At 49.7% G+C, this 10,682-nt stretch overlaps 1 pseudogene; it reads right to left on the bottom strand.

The window, feature by feature from the left end:
* Nucleotides 1–1,206: 1,206 nt before the first annotated feature.
* Nucleotides 1,207–1,609, bottom strand: LOC138390670 (large ribosomal subunit protein eL32-like; annotated as a pseudogene).
* Between the last annotated feature and the right edge of the window lie 9,073 nt (nt 1,610–10,682).

Here is a 10,682-nt window from a genome sequence, read left to right as displayed (position 1 = left end):
GTCCACTTCCAGCCCAGCCTAGATTTGAGGCCTCTGCTAAGAGATCTAACACTTCCTTTTCAGTCTCTCCCTGGCAACCTGGCCCGGCACCCTCTAGGATGTGATCTCAGTTTAATAATTTAGCAGATGCAGACAAAGATAGCAGCTCTGAAAATAACCCAGTCAGGCCCCAGCCTCCATCTCCCCTTTCCCCAACAGACTCCCCCGCCCTCCCCCCAAGGTCTCTGGTTGCCCTACACCTGTCCATGCCCTGCCTGCCAGTGAACCCCTGATTCCACACCTCCTCATCCTCCTAGTCCTTCTCCTCCTTCTTCTTTCTTCTCTTCACCTTTCCTTTCTCCTATTCTCATGTTAAGAGGTTTTACGTCATGACGTCATTACATCATTAGGGCTTAAAGGAATTTTCCTAGAAGCAGAAGATTTGGGTTTAATTCACTGTGTGGACTCCAGCAAGTCCTTCTCTCTGAGCCTCTGTCCCTGCATTTGTAAAATGAGGACTCCGGATTCCTAAATGTGGCATGAACAAAATGTGGGGGGCGAGGGGGGGGGAATAATTACCTGGACAGGGGACTGCATGTCTTCCCCAGGAAGGCACAACTGCAGTGTCAATGTCATCTCTGTCTTCAGCACTATAATTTATCCTGCTGCTTCATAGCAAGAACTCAGGTTTTCTTTGTTCTTAATTTCTCTTGTGATGAAATTTTTTTTTTTTTTTTTTTTTTTTGAGACAGAGTCTCGCTCTTTTGCCCTGGCTAGAGTGCCGTGGCATCAGCCTAGCTCACGGCAACCTCAAACTCCTGGGCTTAAGCGATCCTCCTGCCTCAACTTCCCAAGTAGCTGGGACTACAGGCATGCACCACCATGCCCGGCTAATTTTTTTCTATATATATTTTTAGCTGTCCAAATCATTTCTTTCTATTTTCAGTAGAGATGGGGTCTCACTCTTGCTCAGGCTGGTCTCGAACACCTGACCTTGAGCGATCCTCCCGCCTCGGCCTCCCAGAGTGCTAGGATTACAGGCGTGAGCCACCTCGCCCAGCCTTGTGATAAAATTTTTGCCCTAGTTATTATTCCTAGAATAAAAGGCTGTGACTTGTGTTCACAATGGAGGTAACAGGTTCCATGTGTTTTTGATGCTTCATCATTTTTTTTTTTGCAGTTTTCATGGTTTGATTTAAACACAAGTACAACATACACATGAACTGTCTATTCATTTTCTTCACTGCACAACCTAGCATTGGGATTGGTGACTGAGGTGGCCAGCTGGGCTGTGCTTTCCAGGATGGCTTTGTGCTTCTTGGAGGAAACACTGTGAACAATCTCAGCACAGTAAAATGTGTCGCACATCAGCAGCACTTCCAGCTCCTTGACCTTGTGAACCAGGAACTTCCAGGAGCCACCGGGCAGCATGTGCTGTGTGTTCTTATTGATGCCATAACCAATATTAGGCACCAGGATCTGGCGCTTGAATATTCTGCACCCTATTGTCAGTACCTCTGGGTTTCTGCCAGTTATGCTTAATTTTGACAAATCAGTCCAGCTGGTGCCGGATGAACTTCTTGGTCCTCTTTTTGATGATCTTGGGCTTCACGGGCTCGAGAGCAGCCATCATGCCGAGTAGATGACTGGCACCTCCATAGGCAGTGCCAAAGAAGAGAGAGTTTCATCACATTTCTGACAAGTAGAAATTATACCCCTTCCCCCTTGAAACATGGCTCAAACCACCCCACTTTTTGGGTCTCAGTTTCCACATCTCTAAAATAGGTGTTGAGGGGTAAGTAGGACGAGGTCAGCTCCATAACGGCTGAGATTGTGTATTCCCACGCATTCATTCAACAACGTAATTAAGCACCTCCCATGCAGCAGGCACTGTGCTAGGGCCACAGCAGTAAATACGAGAGGCACGATCCCTGTTTCCACAAGGCTGACCTCTCAGAAATCAAAATAATTAAACCCCAAGAAGTGTGCCATGAAGGAATAATAAAATACCTGCTATTATTTACTTAGTGCTTGCTCTGTGCCGGGTACTGATCCTATGAGGTACTAGTATTAGCATGCCCCATTTTACAGATGAGGAAGCTGAAGGAGAGAGAGAGATGAATGGTCACGTGGTTGAGGAGCGGTGGAACTAGGCAGCGTGCCTCCACAGTGCTTCCTAGAGATCATGATCAAGGACTAAACTAGTGATATGATGGAAAAGGGAGTCAGGGAGGGCTTCTCCTTAGGAGGCGACATTGAAGCTGAGACCTGAAAGATGAGCAGGAATCAGTCATGTGGAATTGGGGAGCGAGATTTCCCAGCAGAAAAAATAGCCAGTGCAAAGGCCCCGAGACAGGAAGATCAGTGTGTTCGGTGCCTGGTGAACCAGCAGGAAAATGGGGAAGACTAAGGTCGAAACGCAACCTGGGCCTGGAGGCCGGGGTCAGGGTTTCAGATTTTACTCTAAGTGCAGGGAAGCCGTTGAAAGGTTTATGTCTGGGATCAACATGATCTGATTAGTTTTAAAAGATCATGCTGTCTGCTATGTAGAGAGTGGATTGAAAGGGACCATGAGGGGAATGAGGAAGACCAGTTAGGAGATTACGGCGGTAATCCCCCCGAGAGAGCGCAATGCCAGGCATGCTGGCAAGGGCTGGGAGGGGGGACGGATCTGAGGTTTATTTGGAGATGAACCAGAGGACTTGTGGATGGATTAGTGTGGGGATGAGGGAATGCCCTCTGGGTTTGTGGATGAAGCAGCAGGATGGATTATGGTACCCTTGACTGAACGTGAGGAAAACCAATGAAGGAGCAATTTTGGCAAAAAAATAAAGGTCAAGAATTTGTTTTCCCTAAATGATAATTACTTTACTACAAAAATAACAAAAAGGGAAGCCTACTGTGATAGCCCATTATACCTTCCTATGTTTTAGCACAACTAAGAGATATTCTACCTTGCAGGGGGTATATATATTCATTTTGTTTGTTTGTTTTTTATTTTTATTTTTTAGAGACTGGGTCTTGCTCTGTCACCCAGACTGGAATGCAGTGGCCCAATCATAGCTCACTGAAGCTTTGAACTCCTCCTGGGCTCAAGCAATCCTCCTACCTCAGCCTCCTCAATAACTAGGACTACAGGTGTGTGCCACTATGCCCAGCTAATTTTTTTTATTTTTTGTAGAGATGGGTCTCACTAAGTTGCCCAGGCTGGCCTGGAACTCCTGAGCTCAAGCAATCCTTCTGCCTCACCCTCCCAGAGTGCTAGGATTATAGGCATGAGACACCACGCCCGGCCTCCAGCTGAATCTAATTGCTCACTGATACAGTAATAAAATTGAGAAACTCCTAGCAAAATTGATCAAGAAAAAGAAAGGGAAGTGGCACAAATCAACAATGTTAGGTTTGATGAAAGGGACATAACTATAGCTGTAGCAGAGATTTAAAAGATAAAAGAAGAGTATTATAAACAACTTTATGACAATAAATTTAAAACAAAAGTACAAAGACAAATTCCTGGAGAGAGAAAATTCATGATATCAAAAAGAAAAATTACAGAATAATACCACTGTAAGGACATAGATGTAAATTTCCTAAACAAAATATTAGCAAACCAAATCTAGCAATATATTTAAAAGATAATAAATACAGCATGACCAAGTTGAGCTTATTCCAGAAAGTTTGACTCAGTATTAGAATATCTACTAATACAATTAATCATAATAATATGTTAGAGGAGAAAAACCAAGTAAACATTTCAATTATACAGAAAACACATCTGATAATTCAATAATCTTTTACATTAAAAATTCGTAGCAGGCTGGGCGTGGAGGCTCAACTCTGTAATCCCAACACTCTGGGAAGCTGAGGCAGGAGGATCACTTGAGCCCAGGAATTTGAGGTTGCAGTGAGCTGTGATGATGCCATTGCACTCTAGTCTGGGCGACAAAATGAGACCGTCTCAAAAAAAAAAAAAAAAAAAAAAAAAAAAAAAAAAAAAGGCCGGGCATGGTAGCTCACACCTGTAATCCTAGCACTCTGGGAGGCCAAAGCGGGAGGATCGCTCGAGGTCAGGAGTTCGAGACCAGCCTGAGCAAGAGCCAGATCCCGTCTCTACTAAAAATAGAAAGAAATTATCGGGACAACTAAAAAATATACATAGAAAAAATTAGCCAGGCATGGTGGTGTATGCCTGTAGTCCCAGCTACTTGGGAGGCTGAGGCAGAGGGATTGCTTGAGCCCAGGAGTTTGAGGTTGCTGTGAGCTAGGCTGACACCACGGCACTCTAGCCTGGGTAACAAGGCCAGACTTTGTCTCAAAAAAAAAAAAAAAAAAAAAAAATTCTAGACGAAAGAGGGGAGGAGCGGCGGTGGCTCATGCCTGTAATCCTAGCACTCTGGGAGGCCGAGGTGGGAGGATCACTTGAGCCCAGGAGACCAACCTGAGCAATAGCAGGACCCTGTCTTTACCAAAAATAGAGAAAATTAGCCAAGCGTGGTGGTGCGCACCTGTAGTCCTAGCTACTCAGGAGCTGAGGCAGGAAGATCACTTGAGCCCAGCAGTTTGAGGTTGCAGTGAGCTATGATGACACCACTGCACTCTACCCAGGGCTATCGAGGGAGAATCTGTCTCAAAAAAATAAATAAATAAATAAATAAAATAAATTTCTTAGTAAACTAGGTATAGAGCACAGTTAACATGATAAAGTGCCCCCTCTTGGAAGGGGGAGTATCTACATTTATTTGGAATTCTTCTGTAAGGAAAATGTCTCTTCTCCCCCATTTATTTATTTATTCAATCATCTTCTGATTTTAAAAGAAATTAAAACATTTTTGTGGATCCCTAAAAGTGCTGTGGGTCCTAGACACTATGCCTACTGTGCCCAGTGGAAAAGTCAGTGCAAAAACGAGGGAATGATTAATGCCATTTTCAGGGTAGTGTTTTCCTCTGGAAGCATAAGGAAAGGGAGGAAACAGGGGAGGGCCACACAGAGGGCTTCAAAAGTACCGGAATGTCCTGTTAAGCTAGCGATGGGTGCCTGGGCACTCATTATATTCTTACTATTTAAATGATACAATACTTTTTATATAGAGATATATATAAGTATATATTATTTTATATGTTTGTATACATACATGTATACATATACTTGTATACATACACACATATAGTCTTCTAAATGTAGGCAATATTTTACAATAAAAATTGCCAGGTCACGGTGCCTTGTAGTCTAGGGCCCACTGCAGACACATCATAAACATGCACTGAATAATTTACTGACCATCTGGTTCTGGACCAGGTCCCTCCCGCTCACTCATGATGAGGCTCCAGCTCTGGCTGTCTGCCATCCCCCTACACCCAGGGGTGGCTGCTAGATGTTTTGGCATCTGTCCCACAAGGCTCTCTTCTTGGCCCTGAAACCTGTACGCCCAAGAGAGACTGCTGGGCTGGTCCCAGCTGCTCATTTGTAGGATGCTGAGAGAGAAGGACTCTGATAAGGGGCAGGTCCCCAGACCCAGGGGCCAGAGGGACACAGGGGTATGGCTCTGGGACAGACAACTGCCTTGGGCTTCTAGGGACCAGAGTGGGAGACTTCCTCCCCAATCTTAGGTGGGGGTGGCAGTTAAGGCTCCCTAATTCCAGGGAATGGGTGGGATCTAGGCCCTGGATGAGTGGCATTCAGAAGGCTGGATCTCATATAGTGTGGCTCCTAGACCACCAAAGATCCCATGCCCCATGCAAAGCTGGCATCAAATGGCATAGTCCCTGACCTGACCACCACGCTGACCAGGTGACCAGGGTGGCCAGGTGGCCAGACTGAAGGGTCTTGTTCACGTCTGGTTCTGCAACACCTCTGGGCCTTGGCCCAGCTCTAGGTGCTGTCATGGGTTGCGACTGCCCAACAGTCATGGAGATCAGACTTCCCACCAGCCTGGTGGAATGAGAGGTCTGAGTGGGTTTAAAAAAATAAGCAGCCCATTTCTGGCCTAGCTGAACATGGGCACCAGTACTCCCCCACTGCAGCTGCTCCTGCCTTTTTTCTCCCTTCCCCTCTTTTGACTCTCTAGGTCTCTGTCTCCACCTCTCCACCCACATCTTTCTGGGGTTCTGCCTGCCCCTCCTTCAGCCCCCTCCCCCGCCAATACCTTGCCAATACCTGCTACCCACTGGGCTGGCTTCCAGCGCTCTGGTCCCTGGGAAAAGGGGCTTTTGCTGTGAGCGCATTAGCTGCCAGGACCTCCTCTCCCCCTCCCTCCAGCCCTTCCATTCCCCTCCTGCCCTTTCTGAGGCTGCCCGCCCCCCCCACCACAAGCTGGGAGGAAGGAACCACAGGGCCAGGCTGGGGTCGGATGTGGGGCTGCCTTTTCCTTCCGTGGTGCCAGAGCTCAGGTGGCTCATGTATTACTGGGCTCCTGTTTTAGCAGCTCCATTTGGCAGAATGCTGGAGACCCTTGGGACCAGCCTAGTAAAGCAGGACAAACTCAAGGTCATGCAGACCACAGAAGGCAGACTGAGGCTGAGCTGCACCAGATTCTCAGCCTCCTCCTACCCCACTGACTTGAGGCCCCAGGGCTGAACCTGGCAACCACCCCTCTTCCCCACTTGATAGGAACCCTGCCCAGACCTAGCTAGAGATACCCCATGCTCTCCCTGACCTCTGACCTCTGACCTCCACAGAGCTCCCCTCCATCCTTCATCTCTCTAGACTGGGGGTCCCTGAGATCAGTCCTATGCTTCCCCCACCCCCTCAGACAGGGGGCCTGAGGGCAAGGCTGGGGTTCCCTCCTCAGACGGGGGCCTCCTTGAGGACAAGTCTGGGTCTGCCCGTGCCAGTCCATGGCACCACCACCCTTCAAGTCTCACAGGGCTCTGCTCACAGTGAGAAAATGCCGGGCTTCCTCGGGGGAGGTGGCACAAGTCCAGGGCAGAAGGAAGGTCCCCCCCGCCCCCGCCAACACAGTTCTCCCCTCCACCCTATGGTCTCGGCAAGAACAGGACAATGTAGAAAGAAACCCAGGCTGTTTGGAGTTGGACCTGGGTTGAGTTACTTCTCCACTCAGAGCCTCAGTCTGCTCATCCACGAAATGGAAAGAACACTATCTTCAGATGGCCTTCCCTTGTGGGTCTGCTTTCGCCCCTTCATGGCCAGGGTTGGAGGGTGGCTGGCCTCTCCCTGCCCTGCTCCCCCATCTTGCCTGACCGACAACCAGTTATTCTTCCCGCTCTTCTTGAATCTCTGCCCGGGGACCCAAAGGGCCCTGGACAGCCTTGCACCACAGCACTGAACTGTCACCTCTCACACTGTTGGCATCTCTGGAGCAAGGTCTGTCTCCTACCACGCACTGTGGGCTCCCTCGGCCACTTGCCGAGTCTTGTCCCCCTCTGTACCCACACTGGTCAGCCCAGGGCAAGGCACACAGTAGGGGCTCGGTGAGAATCCTTAGTTTCCCCACCTTGATGACTTGGTGGCTACCCCTCCTACCCCCACTCCCAGCCCACCCCAGCCTTAGCACACCTGCCGGGGACTTTGTGTCTCCACTGCTGCTGGCTCAGCCAAGCCCACTATGCTCCTCAGTGTCTGATTTGGGAGGTCCTGGAACCTCTGGCAAATCCCGCTCATTCCCCTCTGCCCTTGAATTTCAGGTTTCCTCAGGCCAAACCCAGGGGGTTGTGCTCAACTGTTACACTGGTGGCCTCCAATGAACCAGGCCTCCATGTATCCATGCCCTTGTGTGGTCCCTTTCCATGATGACTCTGGGCTTGGCTGTATGTATGACTTGCTTTGGCCAAGGGGTCATCAGAAAGTATGAGGCTTCCGGTAGACCATATCTCCTGAACAAAAGAAGCATGAAACAAGCAGAGGTTTGATCAGCATCTGCACATGGGGCTCATCCTCTTGGAAGGCAGCTGCCATCTGTGAAAAACATCAGCTAGGCCAGGTATGGTGGTGCACACCTTAGTCCCAGCTACTCGGGAGGCTGAGGCAAGAGGATACTTGAGTCCAGGTGTTTGAGGCTGCAGTGAGCTATGATCGCACCTGTGAATATTATAGCCACTGCACTCCAGCCTGGGCAACATAGCAAGACCCGTATCTTTAAAATATAAAAATAGGCCGGGCGCGGTGGCTCACGCCTGTAATCCTAGCACTCTGGGAGGCCGAGGTGGGCGGATCGTTTGAGCTCAGGAGTTCGAGACCAGCCTGAGCAAGAGTGAGACCCCACCTCTACTAAAAATAGAAAGAAATCATATGGACAGCTAAAAATATATATAGAAAAAATTAGCCGGGCATGGTGGCGCATGCCTGTAGTCCCAGCTACTCGGGAGGCTGAGGCAGGAGGATCGCTTGAGCCCAGGAGTTTGAGGTTGCTGTGAGCTCGGCTGACGCCACGGCACTCACTCTAGCCTGGGCAACAAAGTGAGACACTGTCTCAAAAAAATAAATAAATAAATAAAAATAAAATAAAATATAAAAATAAAAAAGGTCTGCTAGACTTCTGAATGACGAGCGCCATGGAGGAGGACAAGCCGTCCTGGACAATCCAGCCCCAGCCAAGCTCCCAGCTGAGCGTAGCCACACAAACGACCCCAGGTGAAGCCAGCAGGATTGCCCTGCCGAGCCCCAAACCACAGAATTTTTAGAAATAATATATCATTCTTGTTTTAAGCTACTAAGTTTTGGGGGTAGTTTGTTTCCCTAAAACAAGGGACTTCCACGTCCGGTCCTGTGGGATCTGCCTCCAGAGTACATCGTGGACCCGACCACGTCTCACCCTGTCCCGGGCTCCATCGTCTCTCCCCCGGGTCACTACATCAGCCTCCTCCCTGGACTCCCTGCGTCCACCGTGCCCTCCTGCAATCGCCACACAGCAACCAGAGAGTGGCTTTTGAGGCACTGGTCGGATCAAGCCACTCCCCTGCTCAGGACCCTCCAGTCTGATGAAAGACAGTCTCCCCAGTAGCCTTGAGAGCCCTGTGCCACCCAAAGCCCACGCCTCTGTCTGTCCCCATCTCCACTCCCTCTCCCCTTGCTCCCTGCGCTCCAGTGCCATGGGCCTCCTTCCTGTTCCTTGACTGCGCCACATTCGTCCCCACCTCAGGGCCCTGCCCCAGCCATTTACTCTGCCTGGAAGACTCTTCCTCTCCATCTTTTAGTTCTCAGCTTAAATGTCTCCCTCCAGGAAGGCTATTTACAGAAGAGGAAACTGAGGCTTGGAGAAGGAAGTGAGGTCATTTCCCAAGTTCACACAGTTAGGAAGAGGCTGGGCCAAGATTCTATCCTAGGTCTGTTTGACCCCCACTCGCAGCTTTTTCTGTCACGCCACTGGTTTGGGAGGTGAATGTGGTGGTCATGGGCTCTTGAGAGAGGGGAAGGGTCGGGGGACTTACTCCTTCCACAAACACTGCCAGCTGTGGCCTTTGGCCCTGGCTCTGAGCTGGGTGCTGGAGACTCGGGTCTTAATCAGACCTGACCTTGCCCTCTGAAGCTCCAGTCGGGAGATGGAAAGCAGCAGGGGAAGTTGAGGCCGCACAGGCTCAGACAGCCCCTGAGTGAGCTCAGGGAGACAGCCTCCTAGCTGGGGGCTCTCTGGGAGGGCTTCAGAGAGGGCATGCGGTTGGCTGGGGTGGGCAGAAAATGGGGGTGGTGTTCAGTGACCAAGGCGGCCTCTAGCTGCCTGTGAGCGACCAGGAGACTCAGCATTGGCCATGCGTAACCACGCCACTGTGTGTGCGTGTGTGCATGTGTGTGTGGGTGGGCAGGTGTGTGTCAGAGTGAGGGAGCAGTGTGGCGGGGGGAGATGTGTAGGCAAGAGAAAGGCTGAAAGAAACTAAAGCCCAGAGTCTGAGTGTCTTGCCCCAGCTCACAAAGCCCAAAGCCACTAACTAGTAAAGGCAGGATTTGAACCCCACAGAGCCAGGTGAAGGAGCAAGGTCCACCTTCACCAGGACCCACAACTTACTACTTGACCTCGACTAAGCCAGCTCCCCCCTGAGCCTCATTTCCTCATCAGCAAATTGAAGGGGTTGGATGAAGTTTCTTTTAGTACAAGGACGCTGTGGAAAATACTTCTACGGGGGCTTGAAATCAAATTCAGAACCAAAGAAGCAGCCCCTGCCTCAACCCAGTACAAGATGGCTCCTCAGCCTGCAGCTCCAGGCCCAGTAACTAGTGGACTTGGAGCCTCCCACCCAACAGTGCACCCTACAGTTCCAGAAGCTCCTACAGCCCAGCTCCTGAGAATTCCCAGGCTCTAGCTGCACCTCTATCCATGGTGTCCCCCTAGCCCACAGCCCAGCTCACCGGCACCTACTCTGCCAGGGTAACACCTAGCTTCCAGTGGTTCTCTCCAGCATCTAGGGCACACCATCCTTTGGTCACTGACAGAAAAGGGGGTCTGGGGGAAGTGGCTCAGACCTGTAATCCCAGCACTTTAGGAGGCAGAGGCGGGAGGACAGGAGTTCAAGACCAGCCTGGGCAACACAGCAAGACCCCATCTCTAAAAATAAAAAATTAAAAGTTAGCTAGACGTAGTGGCTCATGCCTATAGTCCCAGCTACTTGGGAGGCTGAGGTGGGAGGATAGCTTGGGTTCAAAAAAAAAAAAAAAAAAAAAAAACGAGATCACTTTACAAGGGTTTAATTTGAACAACTGAAAAAAAAAAAAAACCCCAAAACAAAAAAAGTTAATCAGTAAAAAAATATATACA

Source organism: Eulemur rufifrons, chromosome 8 (assembly GCF_041146395.1).
Source record: "Eulemur rufifrons isolate Redbay chromosome 8, OSU_ERuf_1, whole genome shotgun sequence".
NCBI classification, from domain to species: domain Eukaryota; kingdom Metazoa; phylum Chordata; class Mammalia; order Primates; family Lemuridae; genus Eulemur; species Eulemur rufifrons.
The sequence above is the reverse complement of the archived record's forward strand: the minus strand, read 5'-3'. Positions and strand labels throughout refer to the sequence as shown.